This window comes from Dama dama, chromosome 4 (genome assembly GCF_033118175.1).
Source record: "Dama dama isolate Ldn47 chromosome 4, ASM3311817v1, whole genome shotgun sequence".
Lineage (NCBI taxonomy): Eukaryota > Metazoa > Chordata > Mammalia > Artiodactyla > Cervidae > Dama > Dama dama.
In genome coordinates, this window is record NC_083684.1 from 42,850,788 (window position 1) to 42,868,735 (window position 17,948).

General features: G+C 42.1%; 1 long non-coding RNA gene across 2 annotated transcripts in view; it reads left to right on the forward strand.

Annotated features, from left to right (window-relative positions):
- The window catches only part of LOC133050711 (uncharacterized), a 568,279-nt gene that overhangs the window by 376,384 nt on the left and 173,947 nt on the right, over window positions 1-17,948 (forward strand). For both annotated transcript variants that reach the window (XR_009691689.1, XR_009691688.1), the window contains exon 3: window positions 17,608-17,872. This is a non-coding gene — a long non-coding RNA (uncharacterized LOC133050711). The remainder of the gene's footprint in view (window positions 1-17,607; window positions 17,873-17,948) is intronic.

Below are 17,948 nucleotides of genomic sequence, written 5' to 3' on the forward strand. Positions count from 1 at the left end.
CAATAAGGGGACCCAGAAGGCACATCTACTTAGAGGGGCACATCAGGGGGGATGATCCAGATTCTTAAATAAAACTTCCTCCTGCTGCTCATCCTCCACTTTCTCTTCTTCCTCCCTGGAAATGCTGTATCCCCTGGCAGGGTTTTAGGTTGGAATGCAAGCCACTGCCCTTTGCTCTTAGTATTTTTAATAATAAAATAAGAACCGTAATGCAGATCCCTAAGAGTGATCATCTTTGCTCCCTTGGTGTGCTTTCCAACTGTTGTTTCGTTCCTGTCTGGTCTCAGACAGTATCCTGCAAAAACTTTTAGGACCCAGTAGCTGTTTCCTGTTCCAGGTTCCTTGTGTGTTGTTTCTGGGCACAGAAACAAATCCAATTCAAGCAAATAATGCTGTCATCGGGATCTTGTGCAGGCATCGGAGGGGAGTTGGCCTGGCCAATGGAGTGCTATGTTTAAAATATCTTGAGATCTTCAGAAACATTTGTTTTTACTCAGAAGTGTTCATTTGATGTTTCCCTGACCCACGCAGTTTCCCTATGGGCTTAAGCTCCCTTTTGTTAAAGAAACAGATGGGGAAAACCAGTTCAATTTGTGTTTGTTTTAGCATTTAAGACAGCTTACTGTGAGTTGCTAGAGTTTGGACATTGCAGATAGTGATACTTAATATTTAGTGGGCAGATAAGGGAACAGAATCATGTGGCCAGTTTGGAAGACTAGAAGGAGGGACCTGCCCAGTTCCACAGAATAAAGCAGTGGCAATACTGGAAGTGGAACCCTGTGATTCTACCATGGGCTCCTTTCACTTGAGTGGGATGCTCTAAAGTAGACCACGAGAATCTCGAGTATCAGACAGATTTTGCCAACTGCTGTTGGTTCCCATATGCCTCATATCTTATTTTTGCCCTTCCACTCTATTCAAATGAAAGTGCCCCCATACACAAGTCAGCACACAATGTAGGCTACCATTATGTGATACAATTCCACCCAGGCACCCACCCAAGATAGATAAGAACTGCTCCAACCCACAGGGATGGCCACAGTCAGGGTCCTGGCAGGGAATGGACAGTATATCCAACATGCTAATTTAATGAAGAGAGTTTAATAGTGTTGATAGAGGTGAGAAGGTAAAGGGAACTGACAAAGGATGATGAAACATCTCAGAGAAATAAAGTGGCAAAAGGAGGAACAGAAAATAAATCCCTTGTGAGATCTGTGGCTGTGAGAGAGCTGTGCCCGTAGGCAGAGGGATAGGGCCACTGTCAAAGCAGTGGTGAAGCAGGGAGGGAGCTGAAACAACCAATACTTTGACCTCTGACCTCCTTCTGGGTCTTCCCATTGGTCAAATCCATCTGTGAGCTGGAGGAAAGTGAATCCATGTGATACAGTCTGTAGGAGCTAGTGTCCTGGGACACAGAGCCTGGTGCAGAAATCGGAGGATGATGTAGGAGTCTGCAGAATAGAATAATCACACACCCCTTACTTTGGGTATACCCTCCTGACTCAGGCAATTACGATCTGTCTGAAACTCAGTGTGCTATATCTCCCATTGGTGGCAGGAGTAGAAAATATGCCCCTTTCAATATGGTGGAGCATTTGGTGGCAAACTAGAAGTATTGTGGCTCCATTAGAACCTGTGCTGTGGACAATAGCAATAAGCCAATGAAGTGTGATTTCATGTCGTACCACCACAGACAGGATAGTCCACAAGTATTTATTTGAGTCTTTAAATTTAACATTTTTAGAGATTTAAAAAACAGAACTAGGAGTCAGAAAACCTGGGCTCCTGCTCCAGTTGGCTGTGGGTAATCCTCTCTAGATGTTTTCTCATCTGTGAAATGAGGAAATGGGGTTAAAAGCTGGTTTAAATCTCTTTTGGCACTAACATTCAGTACATGCATGCTGTTGATTGTCAAGTCCAACTCTTTGGAACCCCATGGGCTGTAGCTCCCCAGGCTTCTCTGTCCATGGGATTCTCCAGGCAAGAATACTGGAAGGGGTTGCCATGCCCTTTTCTAGAGGATCTTCCCAACCCAGGGACTGAACCCACATCTCTTATGTCTCCTACATTGGCAAGTGTGTTCTTTACCACTAGTGCCACCTGGGAAGCCCAAACTCTCAGTAGGTCTTTAAATCAAAACCAAAGACTACTAGGAGGAATGTCAGGTTATGCAAGTGAATGTCTGAACCCTCTCTTCAGACATGAGTGTATGGAGAGGCAGGAGTAAGCTGAAATGCCTAGGCTGCTGGATGAAGTTTGGCATCACATACACACACATGGTCAGAATCAGAAGGTCAGTAGGTGATTCATCCCCAAGAAGAGGGCTAGCTCGCAGGCTTAACACACCAGATGCTCTCAGATGTCTCAGCTTGCTTCAGGGTCTTTCCTAGGCTAAGACGAGCTGTAAATATCCAGGCAAGTTCTTAATTCTGCTCTTCTCCACCCGGAGGAACAGAGACATTTGAATTTCCCTTAGGTGCTCTTTTATCAAGGGAGATTCCTAGTAAAATGCTTTTCCTATAATTCCCTCTAGCCTAGTCCCCAAGGGTATCAAAACCTGTAGGGTTCCCCGGGATCTCTTTTAACCACCATCACCCAAGTCAGTTAGACCTGCAGTAAAGAGTAGACCTTAGGACAGAGGAGATTTAGAAAGACAGAGACAGTCACGAGGTGGGGGTCTGTCTTGCCCACGTGTAACAAATGTAGGGTATGAATAGCCTGCCTTGGCCCATCTCTACCTATGGCCGGGACTTGTAGCTTGCTCACTGGTCAGAATCAGCCCCAGAAAGTTGCACCAGTGCTACACTTGCCACTTTGTATGTACGGCTCCAAAAGCAGCTCCAGTCACGCATCCTAAGAGCAATCAAGATTCCTACACGGCACAGTTAATTGTTGACTCCGATAACATATCTTGTTATCAGTTTTTCTTTAATGAATTCCTTAATAGATATCATTAGATGTTAAGTGCTACATTACTTCCTCTAAGAAGAAACATTTAAAGAAACGACACACACACAAATTTTATGTCCTGAATCAGTGCTGAATGCCATCTCTAGTGATCACGAACCACACCATGGAGTCATGTTCTCCCTCGTGATGTGCTCATATTTGCTTCTTTGGCTTCTGAGAATATGTGTCTTTGAGGATAGTATTTGCAGCAGCAATTAAACGTATATCCAAAAAAGGAAACGAAAGACTTTGACTTCCAAGGAAATCACTGGATCCTGTAAGAAACACATAGTCATAATGAGAAATAGATAATCTTAGTTTGTCAGCACCCTGGTAGGAAATTAAACTCACAACTTCCATGTTAATGACACTTTCACATTTAATTTCCTGTGAGCCACACTGAAAATGCATCCATTGAAAGCTGAATTTCACTCCATAGAGCTGTCTTACTAAGTGAATGTGTGCGAGGTTGTACCTGTCAAACAAGATTCTGGAAGCTCATTTAGAACTATAATTTGGGGTAGGAGGAGCAAAGGGGATTGTACCTTGTAGGACTATCACTGTTTTCTGGATGCCATTATTGCTATTAGTAATCGGTTATTCATTAGCACTAAGTATTAATTATTAATAAGAACTGTATTGAGAACCAGGAACCTGCTGTCTGCTGTGTCCAGGCTGGGCCATTCTAGATCATTGGCTTAGTGGGTGATATGCTAACCGTTAGGGCTTGCCTGGTGGCTCAGACGGTAAAGAATCTGCCTGCAATGCAGGAGACCCAGGTTCGATCCCTGGTCAGGAAGATCACCAGGAGAAGGAAATGGCAACCCACTCCGGTATTCTTGCCTGGAAAATCCTATGGATGGAGAAGTCTGGCGACTAACACATGTGCATGCTAAACCTAAAGGCAGACATGGACCCAAAGGCCAGGAGCAGGTCTGAAGTCCTATTGGGGGCCTCTCGTTACAGGGATCAGGGCTCCTCTGGCCTCCAGACAGCCTTGCATAGTAGGCAGTATATCAACACCTCCATGAAGAGAGCAAAAGGCACTTCATCTGTGGGAGAAATATGCCCCCCAGAGATGGGCAGCATCAGCATCACCTGGAAAATTATTAAAATGCAGCATCTCAGGCCCCATCCTGGACCTCCTGAAGACGGTTCAGCATGTTTACATAATCCAAGGTGATGGCTATGCGCATTAAAGTTTGAGGACCATTGCCCTAGCCTCTAGTAATTCTCCAAATCTGCTGCACACTAGAATCTTGCTTGGAAGTCTGGAAAACCCCAACACCCAGGCTTTTACCCCAGAATAGTAAAATCAATATCTTGGAGGTTGGAGCAAAGCGTTAGCATGATTTCAGAAGCTCCAGTGATTTTAACGGGTGGTCAACTAGGAGAACTTCTCATCAGGAAGACTGGGGCACTAGATTAACTTAAAAACTCTTGAGAAGTTCAAGAACTCATGTTCTGACCCTTGGGGTGGATTCAGGGCTGCCATATGCATGCAGGTGATCTGGATGATGTATCCACTCAACCTGGACACCTCCCTTTGTCAGTCCTCTCTCCCTCCCCTCCAGGCCTACAGCATCTGTCCTCCTCCTAGAGCCCGCAAACACTCCAGGATCCTTGGCTGCCCTTTATTGGCCCAGCGTTTTCCTGCTGCCTCCCTGCAGTTCACCCCTAGCTTTGGTTGATTCTTTTCTCCTCCAAGTGAGACCACCTGTTTAAGGCATCTCTGCTCTTAGGCAACGTCTGTGCTTTTCAAGGTTTCAGTTATCTGATGGAGGTAGAGGGGTTAGGTGCTAGGAGAGGCTTGAGGAGCCTTGCTCTAAATCCTCGTGCACTTTTAACAGCAGTCTCTGAAGACTAGAACCCTACTAGTCTTTTGCATTTAGATAGGGTCCATTTCTTATCTCTAAGCTGATGATGCTAATCCTTACCTTATACTGTTTATTAAGTTCTAAATCACTTATTACATAGTTTTTTATTTCCTTCTCCTCTTCACTATGTAATCGGGCCAGAAAGAAAACCATTATCATGGAGGTCAGGATAAGGTTAGGGGTACCTATGGGAAGACAGAATAAGTCAGAGACTATGGATTTGTGATTGGATATTCTCCGCATCTTTTAAAGAGATTATTACTTGTCCCCCCAAATACTTTCTCCCTTTTTTCATGGTAAGATCATCTCTCTACTGGGTACATTTGTTGCTGAGAAGGAGGACTACATTTCCCCATTTCCCTTGAGCCCAAATACAAACATATGACTAAGTGTACATGTCAGGTTCCAGGAACCTCCCTTGAGAGATAGCTTGTGCATGCTGCTGTGTTTCTTCTCCTTTGTTCCTTCCTTCATCCTCTGCTTGGAATAAAGGTGCAGCCATCTTGTGCCATGAAGAGGGGGACCACTGCTTAGGATGGTAGAGCAGTTGAGTTGAAAATGACTGGAGTTCTTAAGATGTTTGAGATACAGAGTCTTGAGCATGTTCCATTTGCACTTTGTTTATGTGAACATGAAGTGAACTTCCTTCTTGTTTGTGACAACTGTTTTGACCTGACACTTGCAACAAAACCTAGTCCCAGCTGATGTTTATCACCTAAAGCATCTTCTGCATTGGTTAAATTCCACTTCTGAAGATTTTTTCTTTTTTTTTTTCATTTATTTTTATTAGTTGGAGGCTAATTACTTTACAATATTGTAGTGGTTTTTGTCATACATTGACATGAATCAGCCATGGAGTTACATGTATTCCCCATCCCGATCCCCCGTCCCCCCTCCCTCTCCACCCAATTCCTCTGGGTCTTCCCAGTGCACCAGGCCCGAGCACTTGTCTCATGCATCCAACCTGGGCTGGTGATCTGTTTCACCCTTGATAATATACATGCTGTTCTCTCGCAACATCCCACCCTCGCCTTCTCCCACAGAGTCCAAAAGTCTGTTCTGTACATCTGTGTCTCTTTTTCTGTCTTGCATATAGGGTTATTACCATCTTTCTAAATTCCATATATATGTATTAGTATGCTGTAATGTTCTGTATCTTCCTGGCTTACTTCACTCTGTATAATGGGCTCCAGTTTCATCCATCTCATTAGAACTGATTCAAATGGATTCTTTTTAACAGCTGAGTAATATTCCATGGTGTATATGTACCACAGCTTCCTTATCCATTTGTCTGCTGATGGGCATCTAGGTTGCTTCCATGTCCTGGCTATTATAAACAGTGTTGCGATGAACATTGGGGTGCTCGTGTCTCTTTCAGATCTGGTTTCCTCGGTGTGTATGCCCAGAAGTGGGATTGCTGGGTCATATGGCAGCTCTATTTCCAGTTTTTTAAGAAATCTCCACACTGTTCTCCATAGTGGCTGTACTAGTTTGCATTCCCACCAACAGTGTAAGAGGGTTCCCTTTTCTCCACACCCTCTCCAGCATTTATTGCTTGTAGACTTTTGGATAGCAGCCATCCTGACTGGCGTGTAATGGTACCTCATTGTGGTTTTGATTTGCATTTCTCTGATAATGAGTGATGTTGAGCATCTTTTCATGTGTTTGTTAGCCATCTGTATGTCTTCTTTGGAGAAATGTCTGTTTAGATCTTTGGCCCATTTTTTGATTGGGTCATTTATTTTTCTGGAATTGAGCTTCAGGAGTTGCTTGTATATTTTTGAGATCAATCCTTTGTCTGTTGCTTCATTTGCTATTATTTTCAATGCAATCCCTATCAAGCTACCAACGGTATTTTTCACAGAACTAGAACAAATAATTTCACAATTTGTATGGAAATACAAAAATCCTCGAATAGCCAAAGTAATCTTGAGAAAGAAGAATGGAACTGGAGGAATCAACCTGCCTGACTTCAGACTCTACTACAAAGCCACAGTCATCAAGACAGTATGGTACTGGCACAAAGACAGAAATATAGATCAGTGGAACAGAATAGAAAGCCCAGAGATAAATCCGCGAACCTATGGACACCTTATCTTCGACAAAGGAGGCAAGGATATACAATGGCAAAAAAGACAACCTCTTTAACAAGTGGTGCTGGGAAAACTGGTCAACCACTTGTAAAAGAATGAAACTAGAACACTTTCTAACACCATACACAAAAATAAACTCAAAATGAATTAAAGATCTAAATGTAAGACCAGAAACTATAAAACTCCTAGAGGAGAACATAGGCAAAACACTCTCCGACATAAATCACAGCAGGATCCTCTATGACCCACCTCCCAGAATATTGGAAATAAAAGCAAAAATAAACAAATGGGACCTAATGAAACTTAAAAGCTTTTCCACAACAAAGGAAACTATAAGTAAGGTGAAAAGACAGCTCTCAGATTGGGAGAAAATAATAGCAAATGAAGCAACAGATTTTTTCTTTAAATGTTAACTTTATTCTCTTGTCAGGAAAGACTAGATAAAATGTAGATTCCACAGGGTGGGCTCATAGCTTAAATCTTTACAAGCAACATTCTTAGCAGGTGTTCCAGCCTTGGAAAAGGTGGTGGTGGACAGCACCAGGGGACTGAAAAGCAAGAGAGAAGAGCTGAAGAAAATCTACCCTTTTGCCATTCTTAACATTCTGCCAACCGTTCTTTTGGGACAACTTGTCTTGGGGCCTTAAGAGTATGAGTTGATTTATTTCGGATACTGTTGCTTTTTTTTTTTCTTCTATTTTTTTTTAATTATGAAAATTTGCTAAAACTTAAACTGAAAAACTTTTATAATAAATACCTATCCACTCACCATCTATATTCAGCTGTGAACATTTGAATGTATTTTCTTTGTCATAGTCCATCTATCTGTTCTTCCCTCTGCCCATCCATCACTCTATCCTTTTTGGTCAACTGATGTCAAAGTAAGTTGCAGGCACCAGTACCCTCTCTCTTGAATAGTTTCATGCTTTCTATACAATCTGTTCATTTTACAACTTCTTTGCTTCTGTTCAAGCCTGCATCCCTGCAAGGAAGGAGAGCAGGAGGTAGAAGGCTAAAATTTATGACTCACAGATCTGCATAGGTTCATCTTTCCTCTTCCAGCACCTGAAATTCCCAGGCAGTTAATGGAAGTAGATATGAAAGCCAAACAGAGCTGTGTTGTCCTCTGGAGAGATCTTGCCTCCTCATTCTGTGTTCTAACAGTTGTCCTGTAATGGTTCTCTAGATTTCCTCGAGCCCTACAGCCCTCTCCCTTCTCACCTGACCCCTACCATTTACCCCAGGGCTTACTAATGTACAAAGATCAATCCTCTTTAGCTGGAATCATCTCCATTCTTCTTTTCAACTAGCTTTTCCTCCACAACCTCTGCATTGAAGCCTGCCTCCCTGTGTCCCATCCTCAGGGCATTTGTACACGTGTTCTGTGCTGTCATCCACCCAGTCCACTCTAGAAAACCTCTCCTTCACTCACACATCTTATGTTGACTCTGCCTCCTTTCTTGTGCTTCCTGAGACTGCAGCTCAGCCTTCCTCAGAGCCTCAGTCTTCTGAGCATCCTTCCTTCCAGTCTCTGGAAACCCTAGGACATCAGACCTCCTGGAGCTGAAGAGGGAGTGAGGAGTTCTGAGTCAGGTTCCTGAATTTTTCAGTAACAAAACAGATACCTTAGAGGGTTCTGTTTGATCACAGCCACAGCTGGTTGAGAACTGGCAAAGTGCCAGGGGTCATGAAAGCACTTTACCATGTTTATCAGTTCACTTTATCCCTCCAGCAATACTTTGAAGTAGGTACTTTTATTTCTCTTCCTGTTATGAGTGAGTAAACTGAGGTTCAGAGAAGTGAAGTGACTGGTCTATGCTTACACAGCTGATGGAAGTTTTCTAGAAGTATTTTTTGTATCAGGGAAGCTCAGATTGGAAAGAATGATTTTTGTGGGGAATTTGGACCTAATACTTCATAGAGCTACAGTTACATTTATATTTTCATGTTGCTGTGTTTTTGTTTCTCAAGGCAGTGTTTTTCCAACCAAACCTTCAGACCCTAGGCGCTCACAAACATTCTTATGTTTTACTACATTTTCTTTGAAAACTCTCCATGCATTCTTCCAGTGTGAGAAACACTGGCTTGGAGTCCAGGGTGGAGTGGGTCTGTCCCTCCCAGTCTGTTCTCTCCTATTGTCGTTATCATGCCCCCGGCACCCTCCCAGACCATAATGCAGGCCATAGGTAGCTCTGTGCCCAGAATTTGGTGTCTCAGTCCGTGGGCAGTAGTTTTCTTATCCATCTCATCTGCACTTTGGACTGGAAGAGGCGCCGAAGAAGGGGCAAGGACTCTGGGAAGAGGAGAGAGGGACAGGCTCTATTCCAGGCAGGGGAAAGGCTCATACCAGGGCCCAGAGGCAAGACTTGGCTGGAACGTCTGAAACAGTGCTGAGGCTGTCACCTGAGACTGAGCAGGAAAGCAGCAGAGGAAGGTCCGCGGGCAGCTTCTCTGAGGAGACTTGAGTACTGGGCTGGGGAGGCTGGATGGTGCTAGAGGCAGTGGGGAACCCGAGAAGAAACAGATGGGAAGGACCCGCTAGGGTTCCAGCCTCCAGGGACATCCGTGAGGCCCTTGGCAAAGGCTGGTACGGCAGCTTCCGAGCTGGGAGCAGGTGAGGTGAGGCGTGGACCTGAGCAGCCTGGAGCCCACCCTGCCTAGGTGCCTGGGAAGTGACCAGGAGAACCGGCCTCTGGGTCTCTGCTTCAGACCCAGGAAGGAAAACCTGAGCGCTGGAGATGGCTCAGCTCTCAGACCTGAGATATAGTTTTTAGCCATTCTTCTGAAAGAAAAAAATTGTTTAATTCTACTTCTTGAGTTGCCCTTTGCTTCAATGCAGCCTAAGCTGGAGAGAGGGAAAATAGCTATTAACCCAGAGAAGTGAGATCAGGGAAACACAGTGAATGTGTTTCTCATAAGCACTGAGGCCCTCTTCCTCGCCGCTCTTGCCCACACGGGGAGACCAAGAGCAGCTGGGTCCCCCTGCTCTAGTGACTGCACCAGCCCTCCTGGCCATGTTCATGTCCAGCTCTGCCTGCCCCTGGGGAGGCTCATCCCCACATTCCTGCCCAACCTCAGCAGCCTCTCATTATGTCAGCACTGTGTACATTCCTACCTCCCCAGGATCCTGAATAAAGCCAGCAGAGCAGAGGAGGGGTGGACTGGGAGAGCAAACTTTCTTGTGTGGACAAAGGAAAGATAAGGAGACAGGGACCCAGAGGCAGGTTGGGGACTAAGTTGGTCCCCAAGCCCCTTGGTGTGACCGAGCCCTAGCACAGCTGTGACACTAGCAGCCGGCATTTGAGGCACAATAATAATTCTTCAGATCAAAGCAGCTCCGTCTTTAGACAATTATAGTAAAATTGAAGCTCTCCTCTAAAAGAAACACATGCTCTTGTTGTGTTTTGCCCCCTCCCCCTCCTTGTTTTATTCTTTATGAACAAATTGGTTTCCAGGGCTATAGAAAGAACCGATTGGAAGCTTAAACTCTCACTGTCTGCCCAGGGGTGGATTTGCAGGGGTGGACATGGAACATCTGAAAGCTGATTTTTTTTTTTAAATTGATATCCAAGAATAAAAGAGAGAATGGTAGGAGAAGCTGATCAGGAATGAATAAAGTCTCCTTTTAAGCTGAAATAACCCCCTCCCCCATCTTCCCTCCAGAAAAGCTGGACTGTAATTGCTTGCAATCACTCGGCACAAATTGTCTGCTCGTATTTGCTTTTTAATTTTGTATAATCTGGTCCATTTCGCCTCTCTCTGCCTTTGAGCTTAACCTCTCTCTCTTTCTCTCTCTCTTCCTCTTATTCCCTCTCTCTTACTCTCTCTCTCTTTAATTCTTCAGGCTGTTCAAAAAATTAGTAATAATTCCCAAGGATATTTGATGGCTTTTACCAAGCAAAGGCACTCAGGGAAAAGAAAATACACACACACACCCTCTGAATGGCATGGATCTGGGCTGCATCTACTTAAATGTTCATTTCTGCATCCAAAGTATTGTTTATTTTAATGCATTAATATTGTTTCTAAAGGCATGGTAGGCATTTTAATAAAGAAATGGATTGACAAAAAAAAAAAAAAAAAGAAATGGATTGACCCCAAAGTGAGCAAAAAAAAAAAAAAAAAGCCAGAATAAGGGAGGTGTTTTCTCAGAGTAACTGTGCAACATTTTTCTCTGTTTTTAAGCAGATTTATATCTGCTAGCCCCACACATTCTCACTGATTCTTGCTCTGATGCGTATGCCTTCTGTGGAGCACACTGTACCAGCCATCCTGCCTTCCCCAGCCAGTGCTTGACCTTGTTCTCTTGTCTGTGCTTTACTTATATTTGTTGTTGTTTAGTTGCTAAGTCGTGTCTGGCTCTTTTTCGACCCCATGGACTGTAGACCGCCAGGCTCCTCTGTCCATGGGATTTCCCAGGCAAGAATACTGGTATAGGTTGCCAATTCCTTCTCCAGGGGATCGTCCCAACCCAGGGATTGAACCCACATCTCCTGCCTTCATCATATATGAAACATGATAGGGAAGTGAGGAGGGCATTTAGGTGGAGAAAAGTTCAGGGGAAAAGTCTTCAATGGGCAGAGAAAAGAAGAAAAAGGGAGAAGATGTGGGTGTAAAGAGGAAGTCAACAAAACAACAAAATTAAATGCACAAGTTACACTGGAAGTGATGGACGTAACAGACTCAAATATATTATACCAGCACCATATGCCCTGGTCTTCTGAAAGAGAAATGAGATGCCAAGAGTAAGAACATCAACAGGATCATGATTGAGAGTTTGATTTCTATCCTGTGTCTGATCCTTACTGTATGTTGTCTACAGCTTACTTAACTTCTCTGTCCTTCCATTTCCTTTTCTGTAAAATTGGGATGGTAGTATCTACTTCGGAGAAGGCAGTGGCACCCCACTCCGGTATTCTTGCCTGGAAACACCTATGGGCAGAGGAGCCTGGTAGGCTGCGGTCCATGGGATCGCTGAGAGTCAGACACGACTGAGTGACTTCACTTTCACGCATTGGAGAAGTAAATGGCAACCCCCTCCAGTGTTCTTGCCTGGAGAATCCCAGGGACGGGGGAGCCTGGTGGGCTGCCGTCTATGGGGTTGCACAGAGTCGGACCCGACTGAACCGACTTAGCAGCAGCAGTATATCCTTTCTTATGGGGTTGCTTGCATTACATAACAAGTGAAAACTACATGGCAGGTGCGTGGCATTTTTAAGTGCTCAGTAAATACTATTGTTATTATTTTAGTTTAATAGCAAATGATTTAGAATACCAGCCAGGACTTATTCACAGAAGCAGATAGTATGAGTATTATGGATTAAGGAGTTTATTATAGACATCAGAAACTTGCACAATTGTGGAAGGAAGATCTGGAAGGAAAGTTGGAAAAAAAGAGAAAAGTCACTGACCCAATTCTTTCACTAGAGAATTCTATCAAATGTTTAAAATATTGACACCAATCCTACACAGTTTCATCCAGGAAGGAGAAAATACTTCTCAATTCATTTTATGAAATTAATATTACCCCAATACCAAGACCAGACATACATAGCATAAAAAAGGAAAACTGCAGACAGATATCCCTCATAACATAGATGTAAAAATCTTTAATAAAATATTAGCAAAAAGAATTTAGTAATATATGAAAACAATTATATACTATGACCAGGCAGAATTTATCCTAGGCATGCAAAGCTGGTTAAATATTAAAAAAATCAAACAATATATTCTACCATATCAGCAAGAAAATCACATATCATGATTATAAAATTTAATACACTTTCATGATAAAAACTCTCGGAAAAAAAGGAATAGAGTGAAACTTATTCAAATTTTTTAAAGTGCCTACAAAAACCTACAACTAATATTATACTAAAGGATGAAGGACTGAATGCTTTCTCCCAAGTTTAGGAAAAAGACAAGGATGCCTGTTCTCACCACTCACATTCCCTATATTGTTGAAGTTCTGGTCAGTTCAAACACCAAAAAAGAAAACAGACTCACACATTGGAAAGGAATAAAATTTTCTTAATTTGAAGAAGACATGATTGTCAACATAGAAAATCCCAAGGACTCTACAGTAAACAAACAAATTCCCTAGAATAAATGAGTTCAGCAAAGTCACAGAAGGCAAAATAAACATACAAAAACCAACTCCATCTTTACATACTAGTATTGAACACATAAAAATAAAAAATTAAAAGTACAATGCCATTTATCATAGCTTTAAAAATGAGTACTTAGGTATAAATCTAACAGAATATGCAGGATTTATTTGTTGAAAATTGCAATATGCTGATGGGAGAAATCAAAGAAGATCTTGATAAATGGAGAGAAAATACCATGATCATGGTTTGGAACACTCAACATTGTAAAGGTATCAGTTGTCCTTGAATTGATGTATAAGTTCAACGTAATTCCTGTAAAAATTCCAGCAAGATTTTTCTTTATAAATTTAATCAAGATTATTTAAACATTTATATGGAAATTCAAAGGAACTGGAATAGCTAAAACCATTTTGAAAAAGAAGAATGAAATGGGAGGAAATCAATCTACCCAATTTAAAGACTTCTTATATGGCCACAGTAATCAATATGATGTTGTCACACAGATCAATGGAGAAAATAGAGAACTCAGAAATAGACCCACACAAATATGTCCAAATGATTTTTGACAAAGATATAAAAGCAATTCAATGGAGGAAAGATAGCCTTCCAGCAAATGTTGCTGGCACAATTCGATACCCATGGGCAAACAGAAATGAACTTCAACCCAAGTTCACACTGTATACAAAAATTAACTCAAAATGGATCCCAGAGTTAATGTAAATCATAGAATGATAAAAACTTGTACAAAAAAAAAATTGGAGAATCTTCAGGATCTAGGTCGAATCTTCAGGATCTAGGTCGAGGTAAAGATTTCTAGACTTGATACCAAAAGCCCTGTCCATTTAAGGAAAACTTAATAATTGGTTCAACAAAATTGAAAACTTTCACTCTGTGAAAGCTCTTAGGATGATGAAAAAGGCAAGCTGCAGACTGGGAGAAAATATTTGCAAACTGTGTATCCAGCAAAGGACTAATTTCTAAACTATGTTAAGAACTCTTAAAGAACTCTTGAGAACTCAGATTCTTTACTATCTGAGCCACCAGGGAAGCCCAAGAACACTTAAAACTCAACATAGAAAAACAAACAATCCAATTAGAAAATGGGCAAAAGACACCAACAGACATTTCACCCAAGATGATAGGCAGATGGGAAATAAGCAGTTGGAAATACGTTCAACATCACAAACTATTTGGGAAATATAAATGAAAGCCACAATGAAATATCATTATGCATATATTAGGTTGGTAAAGTAAAACACAGTGTCAACACCAAATGCTAGCAAGGATGTAGATAAATCAAATTCCTCATACATTGCTGGTAGGAATGTAAAATGATAAAACTGCTCTGGAAAACAGTTTGGCAGTTTCTTAACTTAAAAATGAAGCATGCAATTATACAACCCAATAGTTGTACTCCTAGACACTTATATCAGAGAAATGAAAAAGTTTGTTACACAAAAACCTGTCCATGAATGTTTGTATTAATTAACAACTTTATTTGTAACAGTGAAAAACTGAAGACAACCCAGATGTTCTTCAGTGGGTGAATTGTTAAACAACAGTGGTATATCCATACTATGGAATATCTTTCAACAATAAAAAAGGAGGAGACCATTGATATACACAACAACCTGGGTGGATCACCAGAAAATTATACCGAGTGAAAAAAGCCAGTTCCAAAAAGTTACATGCTGTATGATTTCATTTATACAACATTCTCAAATTGAGAAAAAGTGTAGAAATGGATAACAGATTAGTTGCCAAGGATCAAGGAGAGAATGGAGATTGGAAGGAAGTAATTGTGACTATAAAAGAGCAATAGGAGAGAGCCATGTGGGGATGAAAGTGTTCTGTATCTTGACTCTATTGATGTCATAGCCTAATTGTGATGGTGGACTGTAGTTCTGGAAGATTATATCATTGGAGGAAACTAGGAAAAAGGTACATAGGATCTTATTATTCCCCAAAATGCACATGAATTTACAATTATCTCCAAAAAAATTTAATAAAAAAAAAAAAAAAGCAGCTAGGAGCTCAGTGCATCCAGTGACTCCAAAACTTTTCCACATTCCATTTGTTTGTTGTTCAGTTGCTCGGTTGTGTCTGACTCTTTTGGACCCCATGGACTGCAGCACACCAGGCTCCTCTGTCCTCCCCCAACGCCTGGAGTTTGTTCAAGTTCATGTCCTTTGAGTCAGTGATGCCATCCAAGCATCTCATCCTCTGCCACCCCCTTCTCCTTTTGTGTTCAGTCTTTCCCAGCATCAGGAGCAGAAGAAGGTAACATGGAATATTGAGACAGAGGTAACAAACATAACAACAACAACAACCAAGAGGGTCAAAGGAGAAACTCCAAGTTCAGGTGTAAGAATTCTACTTGCATGTCTTAGGCACCATGTAACCACTGCTGTCTATGTAAAAAAAGAGAGAGAAAAAAGAAGGGAGATCATGAGAAAGAAGAGGAGGATGGAAAGAGGAAGGAAGAGAAATTTCTTTAAGGATAGTTTTTTTTAGTTGACTTAAGAGGGGACAGAAAAATCAAAATAAACAGCCTTTACCATAATAGGTAACTGTTATGGGTTGTTGTTGTTTAGTTGCTAAGTCGTGTCTGACTCTTCATGACCCCATGAACCACAGTGCACCAGGCTTCCCAGTCCTTTACTATCTCCCAGCATTTGCTCAAACTCATGTCCATTGAGTCAGTGATGCCATCCAACCATCTTGTCTTCTGTTGTCCCCTTCTCCTCCTACCTTCAGTCTTTCCCAGCATCGGGGTCTTTTCCAGTGAGTCAACTCTTTTCATCAGGTGGCCAAAGTATTGGACCTTCAGCTTCAGCATCAGTCCTTCTAATGAATATTCAGGGTTGATTTCCTTTAGAATGGACTGGTTTGATCTCCTTGCTGTCCAAGTGACTTTCAAAAGTCTTCTCCAGCACCATAGTTCAAAAGCATCAATTCTTTGGTGCTCAGCTGTCTTTATGGTCCAACTCTCACATCCATACATGACTGGAAAGACCGTAGCTTTGACTAAACAGAACTTGTCAGCAAAGTAATGTCTATTGTGGTTAAAGGTTGTGAAACCAGCCCATAGAAAGTCACAAAAGAATCTTCTAAACAACTGAGTTTAAGTTACTGTCTTTAGCTAGTATTACCATCTCCCTAGCAGGAGCCAGAGTGGAAAAACACTATTGTATTTTTCCAGGGGGCCAGACTCACATGTGCCCTTGAGCAAGGCTGTGTCCTAAGAACTTGCTGTGCATTATCTCATTTAGGCATCACCATGAAGCAGGTATTATCCTTTTATTTTAAAGGTGACTGAATGAATAAAGGTGACTTTATTTTAAAGGTTCAGAGAAGTTAGGTAGCTTGCCCAAGGTCATTCTGCTACTACGTAGCAGATCATGGAAGGAAGCATTCCAGCTCCCACAAGGCAATGAAAGCCAGGCATTTCAGGGCCGCCACTGGTGGGGGAAACATTTCCTGAAAGGAAAGGCCAGACCTCATTGTTCTCCATATCTGGTGTCCAGGATTTCCATTCCCACTGGGATCTCTGTCATCACCTCTTGACCTACCAGGCTTAGTTCAAGGCAGATGCTCCCCTATGGAAGAAAACTGTCATTTCCTCAGTTAAAATCTTCCAAAACTTGCAGAGGACTATATCAGCTATGAAGGGAGGGTGCAGGAAAGGAAGAGGAGGGGGTCTTGCTGTCTTCCCAGAAAGATGAGGTTCAGCTATCCTCTGTATGTGGTGAATACACCCCTCCATTTCTAACCCAGAGCAACCAGTGGATTCCCTTCCTCCTGAATGCTCTCTCCAGTCTGTCTGATCCTAAAGCCCAGAGTCCTTCATTACCCACGCTAAGGAAAATTTATAGGATAACCCTTTGACTGACCAAGTATTTTTGCCCGGAAGATAATTACAAAACTTGAAGGAGAAGTAGGCAGAGAATTGTCAGTAGTTAGAGTGTATGCATATGGTTTTCAGTAGTTGATGCTTAGTAATTCTTTGTTAAATAAATAAATTATCCAGTGCAGCTTGATTCAATCTTTTTATCCAGATAGAGGTAAAATGACATCTGGATCCCATTCTCCAGGACTTGGAGCAGCTCTTCACTCATTTCAAGGTTGTAATTTTCATTTTGCTGTCGAGGTAGCTACTTTTAGAACCAAAACAAAGGAGATGAAAGTTTCTGAATTTTGAGTGGCACCTGCTTTCCACCAGAGTTGTCTGTGGTCTTTCCTATGAGAACATACTGTCCCACATTTTCAGAGTCTTGAGCAGTAAGTGTTCTCTGTCAAGAAACTAACAAGGAGATTGAATTGTTTTGGATGTTTCTAGAGGATGTTTTTAGTCTCTGTGACACTTTGGTTTGTCTTTATCATTTTGTTTTGTGAGGTATGGAAGGTGATTCTATAACTGCACAGGCTTTCTTATGCTGCCAGAGATAAGGAAGGAAGGATAGGAAGAAGGGGCAGGGGAAGAAAGGAAGGAGGAGATGACATTCTTCAGTTTGGAAATTAATCCTGCTACTTTAAGAACTTGACAAATTGAGAGAGCTCTTTTTCTTTTCTTTCCAGAAATTTGAAAAAGGAAATAAGGAGCAATTCTAAAGTATCCCTGTCTCGTGACCCTGTCATATTCTTGGGGAAATGAACTTATGGAAGGCTGCAGGACGTGCCAGCAGAAGAGGTGAAGGGTTCCTGACTCTTGAGAAGGATCCTGCCTTCCTCTTCTCCATTAGAGGGAGAGCTGCCTGCTAGTACCCTGATCTTTCCTGGACCCTTCAAAGACAGCAGCCACGGTTTCTTGGACTGGAGAAGTCTGATGAGCAGTTCTTCCCAGGTAAGTGATACTTCTGCTTCAGATTCTGAGAATTCTGAGAAAGAAAAAAGTCAGCAGTGCAATGCGGTTTGTGAAG